The 13,113-nt window shown below is 41.0% G+C and overlaps 1 long non-coding RNA gene across 2 annotated transcripts; it reads left to right on the top strand.

Moving 5' to 3' along the window:
• Positions 1–9,908: 9,908 nt before the first annotated feature.
• LOC112964965 lies at positions 9,909–13,086 on the top strand. 2 transcript variants are annotated; one of them, XR_003253142.1, is made up of 3 exons: positions 9,909–10,075; positions 11,997–12,118; positions 13,011–13,086. It is a non-coding gene; the product is annotated as an uncharacterized LOC112964965 (long non-coding RNA). The 2 variants fall into 2 exon arrangements; XR_003253141.1 differs by lacking the exon at positions 9,909–10,075 and adding an exon at positions 11,669–11,748.
• Positions 13,087–13,113: the final 27 nt, after the last annotated feature.

Raw genomic sequence — 13,113 nt, 5'->3', positions numbered from 1 at the left:
GGAGCCGCCGCGGTGCCCCCCCGCGGAGAAGGGGCCCTGGCGGCCCCGCGGCCTGCGGGCGGTGCGGTTTTAGCTGCAGATCCTCCCTGAGTGGACAGTGAAGAGGCAAGTTCTTAACGGTTTTTATTAAGGCTTGCGAGGGGAAGCACCAGGCTTTTTGAAATGGCAGCTTCTAAGTAAAAAAAAAAAAAAAGAAAAAGAAAAAACCCAAACATCTGGCAGACAGATGTGCTGCTTCAGAGCTGTTTAGTGCCCAGGTACAATAGCAGTTTTAGACAAGCTTTCAAGTAGGGCCTTTAGGCGCTACCATAGTATAAATGTTTATTACTAGTACTACTAATAAATGTGGACCAGAGTCGCTTTGCTCTCACTGAGGGGTACAGTCTTTCCATCACTCTGGAGGCTTTCTGGTGTTTCGCTCTTTACATAGGGGCAGTTTAGGTCTGTTTAGTGTAGCAGTGGCATCACACTAGTCAGTATTTTAAACTTCAGACAATGCTTTGTTTTCAGCTGGGTGAGACAAAAAATAATGCTAGAAATGTTAGTGGCTCCTGGAGTTGGATTTGCTTCTGTTACAGCAGGCTGGATGTGTATTTTCTCTTTGTGAAGATCCATGTGTGATTCAAGACCAGATTCACAAAGAAATAGGAAAAGTTGTTGTGAGTCCTTTCTGCTGCTTTATTGTTTTCCACATTTCAGACCTACTAACTTCCAGAGAAAAGACTGAAAGGGTGACCCAGAGAGAAGAAACTAGGACAATCTCTTATTAGGTGGTACATGTTATTTAGTTGCCACATCCACAAGCATGTGAAGAGAAATGTGATATAAAGGGTCCTATTGTGGATAGCGGTGCAGAAGAGAAAAAAAATGAGGAAGAGGTAACAGTGAAACTGGGTAGAACTGGCCGTTTGTGCAGCTGCCCAAAAAGCAATTAGGATTAATTTTTAGACGAAGTGTCAGGGTCTTTGTGTGTTCATATTAGCCACTGAAGAGTAAGGAGAGCACAACTAAGACTGCAGTTTTCAAACTTATCCACATGATTTAGGAGTTTAAGTCACTTTAGAAAATGAGAATTAAGCTGCCAAGCCGTTTAGGGTGATGTTTCAGCAACACCTAAGTCAAGTACATTTGATGTTAGCAGCATCTGCCTTAAGTGTATGAGTAAAGTTATGTTAGGTACTGGTATGTTGTTTGGTGAGAGTACACACTTACGAATCAGCAAGGCCATTTTGTTTCACTTATTCACTCTTTGCTAGCCTACAACAGGGAGAAAACTCCAGCAGTAGTGAACTACTTCCAGATTGTACTGGTAATGGTCAATAAGTCTTTCATTTGTTGACGACTGGTTTTCAACCATTCTGTTTTGGTAGCAAGCAAAAATGATCATCTTCAGATGATTCTCTATGGACAGGTCCTCCTTCACCCTTGAAAAGCCAAAAGCAATTTCAAGCTGTCAATAATATTTCAAGAAAACTGTTCTTCATTCTTGAAGTGTCTCTGAGAACTCAAACTGAGACACATGGATATATCAAAATATGTGATGCTGTTGCCTGAATGACAGATAAAAGGACTTTGTCCCCAAGTTAGAGGCCCACAGGTTTTACTGGAAGCAGCAGTAAGATGTAGTGCCAGTCACCTTTCAGAGGATAGTTTAGTACTTACAAATCATTCAGTCATTTGGAGAACAGTATTTAAAGTTTACATTGTATTTTGCTTAGTGTGGCATATAAAAATTTTCCTATGAAAGCAACTCAAAAAATCTTTCATATGATTTTGAGGCTCAGTGCTGGTACATTGTCTAATGTAGTGTAACAATGTTTCCAAACTTTGGAAAACATGCCCTAGAGCAGTCAAATCAAGTTATGTGTGCAAATAATGCATTGGTTGGAAATACAACCACATGCAGAGACCTACCATGTGAGTGAATGCTCTGCCTATTTGTTGTGGGTTACATGACATTTATTGTGTATGTGCAGGAACAGCCTTCTGGAAGGTGTGTTCCGGGGGCCTGCATTACATCTTTTGCTTATTTGTTCTGGTTCATTTGGGGGCAAGGCGTAGAATACCAGGATTGAAAGGAAGAAACCCCTATTTCCATGCACTGAAGCCTGTTACTAAATAATAAGGAGAAAATCAATATTGGTGTAAATTTGAAACTTTTTGCTTGAGAAGCTCAGGACAGGGATATGTGTCTAAGGTTCAAGATTAAGTAGGTGGATTGAGGTAGATTGATAAAGGGCTGGATGAAGTATGGCTGTCCTATGGATAAAGTTTTGGTAGAGTTATGAAAGAGGACCAAACTGAAGCAGGACGTTGAGGTGCATTGAGAGTGATGCAGTGGAGGGCTGCTCTTTATCATGAGTCTTTTTCACTTAAAAGTGGCTACCCAGGAGGTGTACGCAGTCAGTTCACAGTCAGTCCACAGTCTTTCTCAGCAAACCTATTCAGGAAGCAGTAGGAAAAACTCATACAAAACCTTTTGCTTGGTTCAGATCATCAAGGACTACATTAAGAGGAATAATACGCAGTTCTGATCCGTGGTCTCAAAGTCCCTTCCAGAGAAGATCAGGATCTTTATTTCCATTTTGGATAGAGAAGTAAAAGCAGAGAAAGGTTATGTGACTTGCACCCACTTGGCTGACAGCAGAGATAGAATTAATTAAGATACCTCCAGGTTTCAGTCCAGAGAGGCGAGAGAGCCAGACAAACCAGTGACTAAAGTATTTTTGACTGATGGACATGAGCTCAGTGAAGCCTTAAAGGACCCAATTCTCACCATGTACCTTCTTCAAAGTCAGTGGAATTACCCAAGGGATGAATTTGAATCGCTACATTTAATATGGTGCTTTAGAAACAAAACACAAGGAGCAGCAGTCTACCTCCACTAAACCCACAAGACAACATGCTAAAATTCTCTGATTTTACTGAGTAACAATACATGAATCCAGAAGTAGGGTTTAGGTCCCACTGTTTAAATCTAAACTAAAGCTGATGCTGATGCCTCTGATAGATGTCATTGTGCTTGTTCTAAAGTGATTGCTCTGATCACATTCTGTGGAGCAACAGTAACACCTAGTGGCTAAACGTGCCAGTCCTCCTTTTGTTCCCTCCCTGCAAGAAGTCTGTGCTGCTGGGGACATGGCATGATTGACAGTTTTGACTTGAGAGGCCAACACTTAGGATCTCTAGGGATTTGCCATTTTCCTTTCAACCCCCCACCATGTTCTGTTTTCTATTAAAAGTGGTAGATGAAATATGAAACTCTTCCTCCCACCTCCCCACCCCTTCTCTTTTCTGGCTCATGGAGGAGGTTGTTCCAGTCCATCTTGATCTGTAGGTGGGTGGGCTATGAATGGCCTGGCCTACTGCTTCCAGCTTGGAGCACTCAGATTTCTGTATAGAATCCAAGCTTTTTTTTTTTTTTTTGTCTGGAAAGGATCAAGCAGATCATCTGATGGAGGTTGGTGACCTCAGTGCATTTGATAATGTGGTGTTAACTTGCCTGTGTTAAGGCAGACTAACCTGATCTGTTCCAAGACGTACCATTTCTTAAGATGTGGTATGCAGGATTGTTTGCCATGGTCTACTGGGACTGCTAATTCATCAGAGAGGGACCCCCTAGAAAAATAGCATTTGAGAGGAAAGAACCCGCAGATGTTTATTATGTTAGCAGGAGAGCCCTTCAGAGGGTCTTCTCTCCCCCTAGCTGGGGAAAGTTTCAATTTTTCCATGGAAAAAACATTAAGCAAAAGTATTTCTGCTAAAGTCCAGATCATTTGCATTTGTAAATAGAACCTCTGCTCTTTGTGGGAATTACCATATTGGGACATTATGGTCTTGTCATGTTCATGCTGTCTAATTTTAAACTCCTGGCTTAGGTATTCTGAATTACCCTTTCAAAGAATCTGTTTGGAAGAGTCTTCCTTGCCTGTTGACTGAGCCTAGACTTTTCATTTATAATCTGGATATGTGGTCATTTTCCCCTGGCATAAAGTCGCTTCACCACCCACTCAAAGAAGCAGTATTGCCTCCATCTAGGTCCTCAGCTCTCAATCCAGTCCCTTTCCAGTTACCTATTTAGAGGGAGCAGATCCATTTGAAAACTAGTCTGACCCCTCTGAAAAAAAGACGATCGTTTTCAGCTGAATCGACTCCCTGACCCTGCTGACTGCATAGCTATACAAAAAACTAGTGCCAACAGAAGGAAGCCAATGGGGATCAGCAGGGACTTGGCCAAGTGGGACAAGGATGGGGCCATTTCTTTCAGTCACTGTGTAGATGTATGCTGAATTGAAGTGGCCATATAATCACACCATTAGCCACACCTCTTAAACTAGGTGTTCCCAAAACCTGTTTGTGAGAGCAGTCAAAGAGAAATAGAGCCTATGGTGAGAAATGAGAAATATTGTGAACTGCTGGGATATGTTGGGCACCCTTTGCTCTTGGAAGATGGCATAGTAGCCTTGTTGGGCTGAGCTCAAAATTTTTTGCTTGTTTGGTGCAAACTCTTTTATAGGTGGTAGAGTAGAAGGTGTTGGATGTATGAAACAAGGCAAATGAGGGAGAACTGTGTGTGTGAGTCACAAGGGCTTATGGAACCTTTTCTATTAGACCCGTATGCTTTTTGTTTTGAATAAAATATTTCGAAGTAAATTTTGTTTCTTGCTGACAGCTGTGGCATTTGCATCCCCTATTGGTCTGGAAAGAGCCTGCATTTATTGTCTGGTCTATTTATTCACTCAAGGCCAGGTCCTCAATAATTTCATAGAAAGTGAGGAAAAAAAGCGTGTATAAACTTCAGAGGGACAGGCATGTTGTCCTAAAGGAGAAGAGATCCTGCTGACACAAAGATTTTGTTTTCTCTTGTTTTCAATCTCTGATTTGACTTTGTGTCACTTTAGAGTTTATGGCCAAACATGGGACTTTCTTAACCCAGCAGTCCTTCCAGGTATTATGTTTCTGCTAATGTCCTGGGCCAAATCATCTCTCTCTTCAGATAGCTCACATTCATTTTCATTAGGCTTCAGTTAGCCCTTGGTGGCTTGTCATTAGAGACAATAGATTTATACCTGTAGTTAGTATGTTTTGAGGAGTCTGAAACAAGATCTCAAATTCTTACTCCTTTGTTTAGGTACCTGGATACACAGACGAATGCTTAACTCTACACCCTCAACCTAAAAACCTGTGGCCTTGACAATTTTGCCTCACTTCCCTTTGAAACCTGGGACAGACAGCACATTAGTTTCCCAACTGCTGACTCACTTGCAAACTCCTCATTCAGAAAGTCCTCCTTAATATCTTATGGTTACAAATACACTTATCCGTGAGACTGGCTCTTTGATATGAATGTGGCCTGCTGCTGAGGACTTGCTGCAATTTAAGATCCTTGAATTTCTGTGGGTGTGGGTAGAGCTTGAAGAAGCATTTAGTACTCTGTATTTTAAACACCATGAGGAATGTCTTGGAAAAGCAAAAAGAGGACTACACTGAGTACTATAAAAAGTTCATATTTAGTACAGATTGTTGATCATATAATATTAAGTGGTTCATTATTTTATTGTTCTTCAATAATTGAGATCTTTAGTCTTTTACTTTTGGCTTGGCTAGTGCTATTGTCTTGAGCTGGGTTATAATAATGCTACGCTTCACCTAAACACAGATTTTTATAGTTTTCGTCTTAATTAGCAAGCTCCAGATTTAGATGGATTAATACAATCACTCTTTCTTTCTTTCTCCTTATAAGTTCAGAAGTATAATCTGTCACTTGTGAGAACATAAAGAATTGAACTGGAAGCATTCCAAACTCTTTACTGTAAGCGTTCAAAGATTTAATGGAGTTCTCAGTCATAAAATCTTTAATTTGAACTAGACCTTTATATTCTCCATTCTTAAATTCACTATTTTTACGTCCAGGGGATTTCCTGTTATCCCAGTATGTACGGAGGCCCTTTATTTCCCTCTGTGTGTGTTTTTTAATTCAAATCAAATGTAAATGTCAGTGGTAGATTGCAGTTAACCTCCCTAGGTTCATATTTCTTATTTAATTGCATTACATTTTAAGGTTGAAGGATATATATTTACTGCTGTTAACAGCACACCATATTTTAATGAAGCTGTTATCTTCTGGAAATGTATACAGAACAATGGAGATTGATTATATAGGACCTTTCGAAGAAGCTGTGTCTCAAAGCCATTTAAAATGCATAAACACAGAGGAGAGTGTCATTGCTTCAAAAGTAAGGAAACGAGCGGTTGGGTTGTCAAGAATGTTTGCCCTCCTTTCCCCCAGCCAGAGACTGCACCTCAGTACATCGCTAGTGTAGCTGCGGTGTGCTAGGGAATATGTTACAAGCTATGATTGTTTTCCGAGATGCTCCAGAATTGCAGAACTGCCTTTTCCAAAGCCCACTCGCCTCCTCTGTAAGCTGGCTGGACTCCCTCTCCGCCCGACCTGCAGCTCAGCTCTGTAAATGCATTGTCAGTCAGTTCAGGGAAGGCTCAGAACATGGAAAATAATTATCTAATTTTCTTGAAACATCTAAAAAAGGCAAGTATTACCTAGAGATCATGTACAGAAAATCTGGGACAAATCTACTGTGCTCTGCTAGAAAGCCAGCCAGCTGAACACCTGTTTTCAATGCAGAGTAGTACATCACCCTACAGTGGGGCACTGCGCTGGGCTTTTCACAACAATCTTAGAGTTAAATACTCAAGACGTGAACGGAGCCAAAAAAAATGATTTGCTGTGAGCCACTTCTTTCCAGGCACACAAAGAGGCTGATAGTCTTGTCCTACCATTCCATCACATACCAACAATCTCCTTAGTCTGGTCAAAACCTTTTGCTCCTTTCTTTGGGCAACAATCAACTTAAAAATTTCGTAGTGTTTTACAGACTTTATCATCTCCTTTCTGCCAAGAAAAGAGCAATTTATCCATCTCTTTAGATTAGGTCTCACCTTGCTTCTTTTTTTCTCTCTCTTTAATTATTTTTCCTATTTATACTATATCCTTTTTTATTCCATTCTATATGTTTTTTCCTTTTATCCTTCCAATACCCAGGATATGTGACAAAGCACTAAAACCTATTTTATAAAGTGAGGCACTGAGAGATTGTATGATGGCTCTAGTAGGTCAGAGAATTGAACCAGATTCTCTTTGGTTGTAGACTGACAGCCCACCTGTCCTTTCGGACTAAGACCCAGTAGCAGGAGGGAATGAGAACCAGTGTAATGCCAGAGGATTATGTGGGGACTAATTTTGCATCTGTAGAGATGGTCTCCTTTAGGCAGGAAAAAAAAGAGACAGGAAGAGCATTTTTTGTAGCAAAAAAGAGATGTGTTCTGTTCTGGGAGATGGACATTCATAAAGTAAAATTCAGTAGTTCTGGTTTGGGTCATTTAGAAATGCAAAAACGAGGAAGGGAGGGAAATCTGGAGGCAGCCAGTTCTAGAAGGTGCTTGGATTGAGCAACAAAAGCTCTCAGAGCCCTTGGAAGAGGAGTGGATTTTGGATACTCGGCCCACTGAGCGGGGTATCTGTTGGTGGCAGCACAGGGAACTGCGAACACCTTAGTGAGCAGTAGAATGCATGTGCGTAGCCAAGAAATACTTGGCTCTAATTGCATTGCAGTGGCTTTAGCCCTTAATGCCTACAATGATTTTTTTGTATTTAGCACCTTAGTTGCTTTTTTATTGCTTCCATGAGGGAATCTGTGAGATTCAAGAGAATGAAGTTAGGTGGAAAGCCAGCTAAAGAGCAAGACAGTGCCACTGAACAGTGTTGGGTTTTATTTACATGATCGCTTCCTTTAGTATAAATAGAGCAAAATATTCATAAAGGTAGATTGATAAATCTGGAGAATATTCTCTTTAAATAATTTCCAGGGCTCTCAACTTAACACACAGCTGTAGAAACGCCCCCTCCCCAACAACTGAACAGGATCTTGGGTTGCGTTACCATAAGAACAGAGTATATATTGAAAGATATATTGTTATTACATAAGGCACAGGTGAGTTCTTGCTCAGAGCACCCTTTTCAGTACTGGTTACTGTACCTAAGAAGGATATAATTGTCCTTAATGGGGCAAAGCAGAGAATGAGAATAATACCATGCCTTTCAGCCTGAAAGAGCTTTGGCATATTCTTGTTTAAAAAGAGATCTGGCTGTGATTCAGTCAATGATTTTAAAATAATGAAGAGGATTAATCACATTGAAAGACACAAAATTATGAAAACGAGAAGACAATTTTAAAAATAGGATCACAGGAAAGGAATGGGGGCAGATAAGGGAGAGGCTCATATGAACACTTCAGGAAATACATAATGTCACTTACCAGTGGGGTCCTGTGAGTCTAGAAGCACAGTGCTTTAGAGCAAACTGAGATGAAGATAGAACTGTAAGGAAAACGTGGATATGACACTCAGATTGTGACTGGCTATGTTTACCAGTAACACACAGAGATGACGAAAGCCATGCTTGAACAAGCTCTAGGAAACACCTGCAAGAGGAAACAGAAGGTCCTACAACCTGGGTGATAAGGTGGAAGAGAGATTTGTCAATGGAGGTAAAGAGGGACTCTAGAGCAAGAAAGCACCGAGTGGCAGGAAGTTTGCAGTGGGAGGAGAAATGGCTGGCAGGTAAGGTTTTGGGGAATAAGGTGGAGGAGCGAGGAGGGGAAGCACGTATGGCCCAAATTAATCAACTTTAACTGTATCTGAGGTCATTTCAGATCTTAGTGGGTCAGAATCACGCTGTGAAGGGGGTGTTCTCCATCCAATGGCACCAGTGCAGTGATTTTCCACTTGCAACCCACAAAGTTCTGAAGGGCCATAGCCAACTTTTAGGGGGCCTATGAAAGCCAGCTAAGAAAAGCAGGTTAAACCTTGTTGTCACAGGCTGCAGAGGAATTTCCCAGGAGACCTAAAAATCAATAAAAGCTGCAAAAATACAGATGGAACATACGTCAGTTCCTCTTCTAATCCTTGGCTCCACTGGGCAGGCGTAGGGTTTTGGGGACAACCTCTGGGGATGTACAGGAGCCAGGAAGAGGGTGTCTCTCTCCAGATATCCTTTCTTACCTGTTTTGTGTGCCTTTCCTTCCTTTGTCAGGAAGGTGGTGACCCCGCTCCCTGGTATGTGGCTTGCATGATGAAAAAAGGGAACTCAGACTCCCATTCACATTGGGGTGCTCAAGTCAAGCAGCATGGATCCAGGGAGAATTAAGAGAAATAGGACAATTTCAGGGCCCGAGTTGAAAACTGAGACATGTCCATTCCTCATAGTTCAGTCATGAAAGTCCCTGCCTCTCTGAGATTCAGAGACAGTCCAGTCCTCAAGCTGGATTTACAAAGCAGCTAAGCATCCAGATACCACTGAATTTGGATATCCTGCTGTCACTGACTCTGTTGAAAATTGCAGCCTAATATCTGGTAGCTCCTTTCTCTGCACTTTGTTTCATTGTAGACATTCAAGACTGTCTATGTCTTGGAAAGTTTGTAAGTTCAATGTCTGTGTCCTGTACAGCGTCAAGCAAGCAATCAGCCTTCAGTGACTGAATAATTTACTGAACAGTTAATGATCAGGAACACAGTTTGAGGATATGGGTATGGAGACAGACCTCCCAATGTTTTCGTTAACGACCTCAGTGACGGGAGAGAGAGAATGCTTATTAAATCTGCAGATGAGGCAAAGCTGGGACAGAATGCAACACTGGAAGGCAGGATTAAAATTTCAAATGGTCTTGACAAGTTGGTGATACAATATGAATAAAATAAGATGAAACTCATTAAGGACAACTGCAAGGCACTACACTTTGGCAGGAATAATTTTAACTGTGCAAATATAGGGTGGGGGAAAATTAGACAAACTAGCAGTTCTGCAGAAAAAGGTAGAGGATCACAAACTAAACATGCATTAACAATGACGTACAGATGCCAGAAAGGCAGATCCCTGGCAAGGCATTGCAGAGAAAGCTTTTGCATAGGAGTATATGTTATAGGTGCCGTGCTCTCAGAAAAATGTAGACCAACAGGAGAGTCCAGAGGAGGACAACAATAAGAATCGGAAGTCTATAAGGTATGACCTACAGGGAAAGTCTGAAGAAGTTGGGATTGTTTTGCTTCTAGAAGGCAAGGAGAAATGTTAAAACATTTTTAAAGCACTTTGAGAACTTAAGAGTGTTGAAAGAGAGAAGGAATAGTTTTCTATACCCGTAATGGAGAAAGTAAGACGTCAAGAGCTTAAATTTCAACAAAACAGTACAGATACCAAAGTACTGGAATAATGATGTCAGAGGAGCGTGGGGAGTTTCTGTCTCTGGAGGTCTTTCACGACAAGGTAGACAAACTTATGCTAGGACTAATCTATGTGTAATAGATCCTGCCTTCTAGCAGGGAGAACGAAGGGGGATTGGATACTTCTTGCAGTCCTTCCTGGCTACTTCTCTATGTATCTCTTAACTCTGGCAGGTTTGCAGAGTGCAATAGACCTGATGCTATTTGTGCATTGGCTTTATCACACCTGTGCGAATTCCCACTTTATTGTGTTCTCAGCGAGTCTGATATGTCAGGGGTGTGCCAAACTCACTGTGCATGTGCAGAGCAACTCGCCGTTGGGAGCACAGTGTCCATTTGGGAGAATCTTTGTCTGCCATCAAAAGTGATAGAAATGATTCTTCCCAGGACATAATAATGCTCAGAGCGTGTGCAACTCCAGCAGAGGTAGTCATTGTCTGGCTGATCTCTTAAATCATCACACTTTCCCTCTGCTGAATTATCTTTCAATCTGAATTATTTTACCCAGTATGTTACTTTATAGTACCCACACAAGTGCTTCACTCAGGCAAAGTTTCCCTCTAAGGTAATGAATTTTGCCAAAATTATGACTTTTGGATCATTTCTTGTGCTTCATACAATTTGCTGTATATCATATATACCATATGTTAAACTGATTGTGTAATTGTGACATTTTTTCAGTTCTATTCCATTATGAGTTCAGCTGTGATTGATTTATTCCAGGTCAAAGCCAACAAATCTTCAAAGAAACACGTTAGCTCCCTTCTAGTCAAAAAGAAAAAGACCCAACAAATTTTCAGTTTGGTTTGACTCCCCAGTATTAGACATGTTATAATAATTCTAGTAATCTTATAATTTAATCTATAATAGAGACCTTTAACTCTTACTATTACTAAGCCATTATCCAGCTCTTCTAATTTTCTAGAGTTCCTTGAGTGGACTGCTTTGTCATATCACGCTGAAATAATCTAGGCCCCTTAGGAAGCTAGAAGGCTTTTATCCAAAGTGTTTTTGGTTTTCGATGGTTTTATCAGTGATTCCTTCTAACTTCAAAAGGACACTTCATAATTCTAAAGCTCCACAGAGTTTTATCAAATAGAGCAAAGCTGTTATTGCTTTGGTCTCTTCTTCGTATCCACCTAAAAAAGGTGCTCACAAAATCCAAGGGGCAGGCCTATTACAACTCATTTGCAATGGTTTTCATTTTCTCTAACAATATTCTGACTCTTTTTTTTCTGATAACTACTAACTTTTGTAATACTGTGAGTGGTGCTGAGTGATTGGGAGATGGCCTTCAATCCTAGGGCTGGGCTCTGCTCTTACACCGGGTATGGGAGCATACTGTGTGTTAATGCATCTGAAATGACTGTTCTTTAGCTAAAAGTGGCTATGAAAGAGCCCTCAGGACCGGACTTGCCTGCTGTACGAAGGGAGAGCCTGAAAAGGCAGCCTCAGGTACGGCAGTGCTACCTTCTAAATCACCTTTCAAACAGAAGACCTTTTAGAAAACAAACCCATCTTTTGCTGTATTATTCCACTGCTTTTTCTTTACAATCAAACAAAAAACAGGCTAAACTTTCAATGCTCCTTTTATTGTCTGTGTTTTCTCCCCGCTTCATTTGTTGGCTGGCTTGCACGTGTTGTATACGTTTAAAGAAATTATAGTTGTATCAGAGAACACTTTCTGATGTCTTGTGTCACAGGTACGTCCATGGACCAAGAAGCTGAAAAAACACTCCAGAGCATGTGAAACCCCCAGTGCTCACACATATCCAATGGATCAGTCTTCTGACCTGACAGTGTAAGGCTGTCACTTGCACAGAAGGTGAGCAGTGTGTGGGAAGAAGGCCCTCCAGGACCTGCTCTTTCATAATAGTTGAAATAAAGCCAATCCCACTGGTAAATTGAAAACCTGGCCTCTTCTGGCCTCCTTGCCATTTTACCCCGGTGCTTCCATGCGCTGTGGCTTTCCAGTTTGCACCCCTGCCTCTCCCCACTTGAACCGAGTTGGTGAAATAATTCCAAATAATTTATTTAGACCCCGTTGCCTAGGCAACATGCTTATTTAATTAACATGCTTATGTACATGCATAAAAAGTGTATCTTTTGTAATGTAGTATGTCTGTTTTATTAGAATAGGGCTGTTCAGATTTCAAGGGTTCTCTTCTCAAACTCCTTCTGATAAATTGAATGAATTATGTTTTTGTTGGCTGTCCTTGTTACCTCCATCACTGTGTTTCCAATTTATCAACATACTTTTGAAAAATTGTTAGGATATGTTGCACTCGTAAGCACCGTGGGGAGAAAAAATATTCATTTATTACTGCTATTGTGTTTGATTATATTATGCATATCCAAATGACTAAAAATGAAATGTCATCTTTAATTCTCCCCTTACAGTAGACAATATCACCCTTTCTTCTCTCCTTCCAAGAACAGCTTGGAAGTTAATTCTTCATTTTCATCTTAAATCAGCCACTCAGAAAAGAAGCAAGTGTGCATTAGGGACAGGGCAGGAGTAATGGAATCCTAGAGATCTGAGTTCTATTTCTGGCTCTGCCTTTAGTTCTTTGTGATCTTGAGCAAAGTCATTTGACCTCTGCTCTCCACTTTCTCAGTTCATGAAATAGGAAGAAGATTACCTTCCTACGTGTGTCTCTAATAATGTGCCAGAATCATGTCTTTTCTAATCACCTGTGTTTCATATCTCCTCCTAGAGTCTTGCAAAATCAGCGAAGGCTGAAGCGGCAAATTATGCATGCAAGCAAAAATAAAAAGCCCTTGGACAGTTAAGACTTGAAGGCTGTGAAGTGCTTCCGA

The sequence above is a fragment of the Apteryx rowi genome, unplaced genomic scaffold, assembly GCF_003343035.1.
Source record: "Apteryx rowi isolate R43461 unplaced genomic scaffold, aptRow1 scaffold_20, whole genome shotgun sequence".
In the NCBI taxonomy this organism is placed as follows: Eukaryota; Metazoa; Chordata; class Aves; order Apterygiformes; family Apterygidae; genus Apteryx; species Apteryx rowi.
Note: the sequence above shows the minus strand (reverse complement) of the source record. Positions and strands in the feature narration are given on the sequence as shown.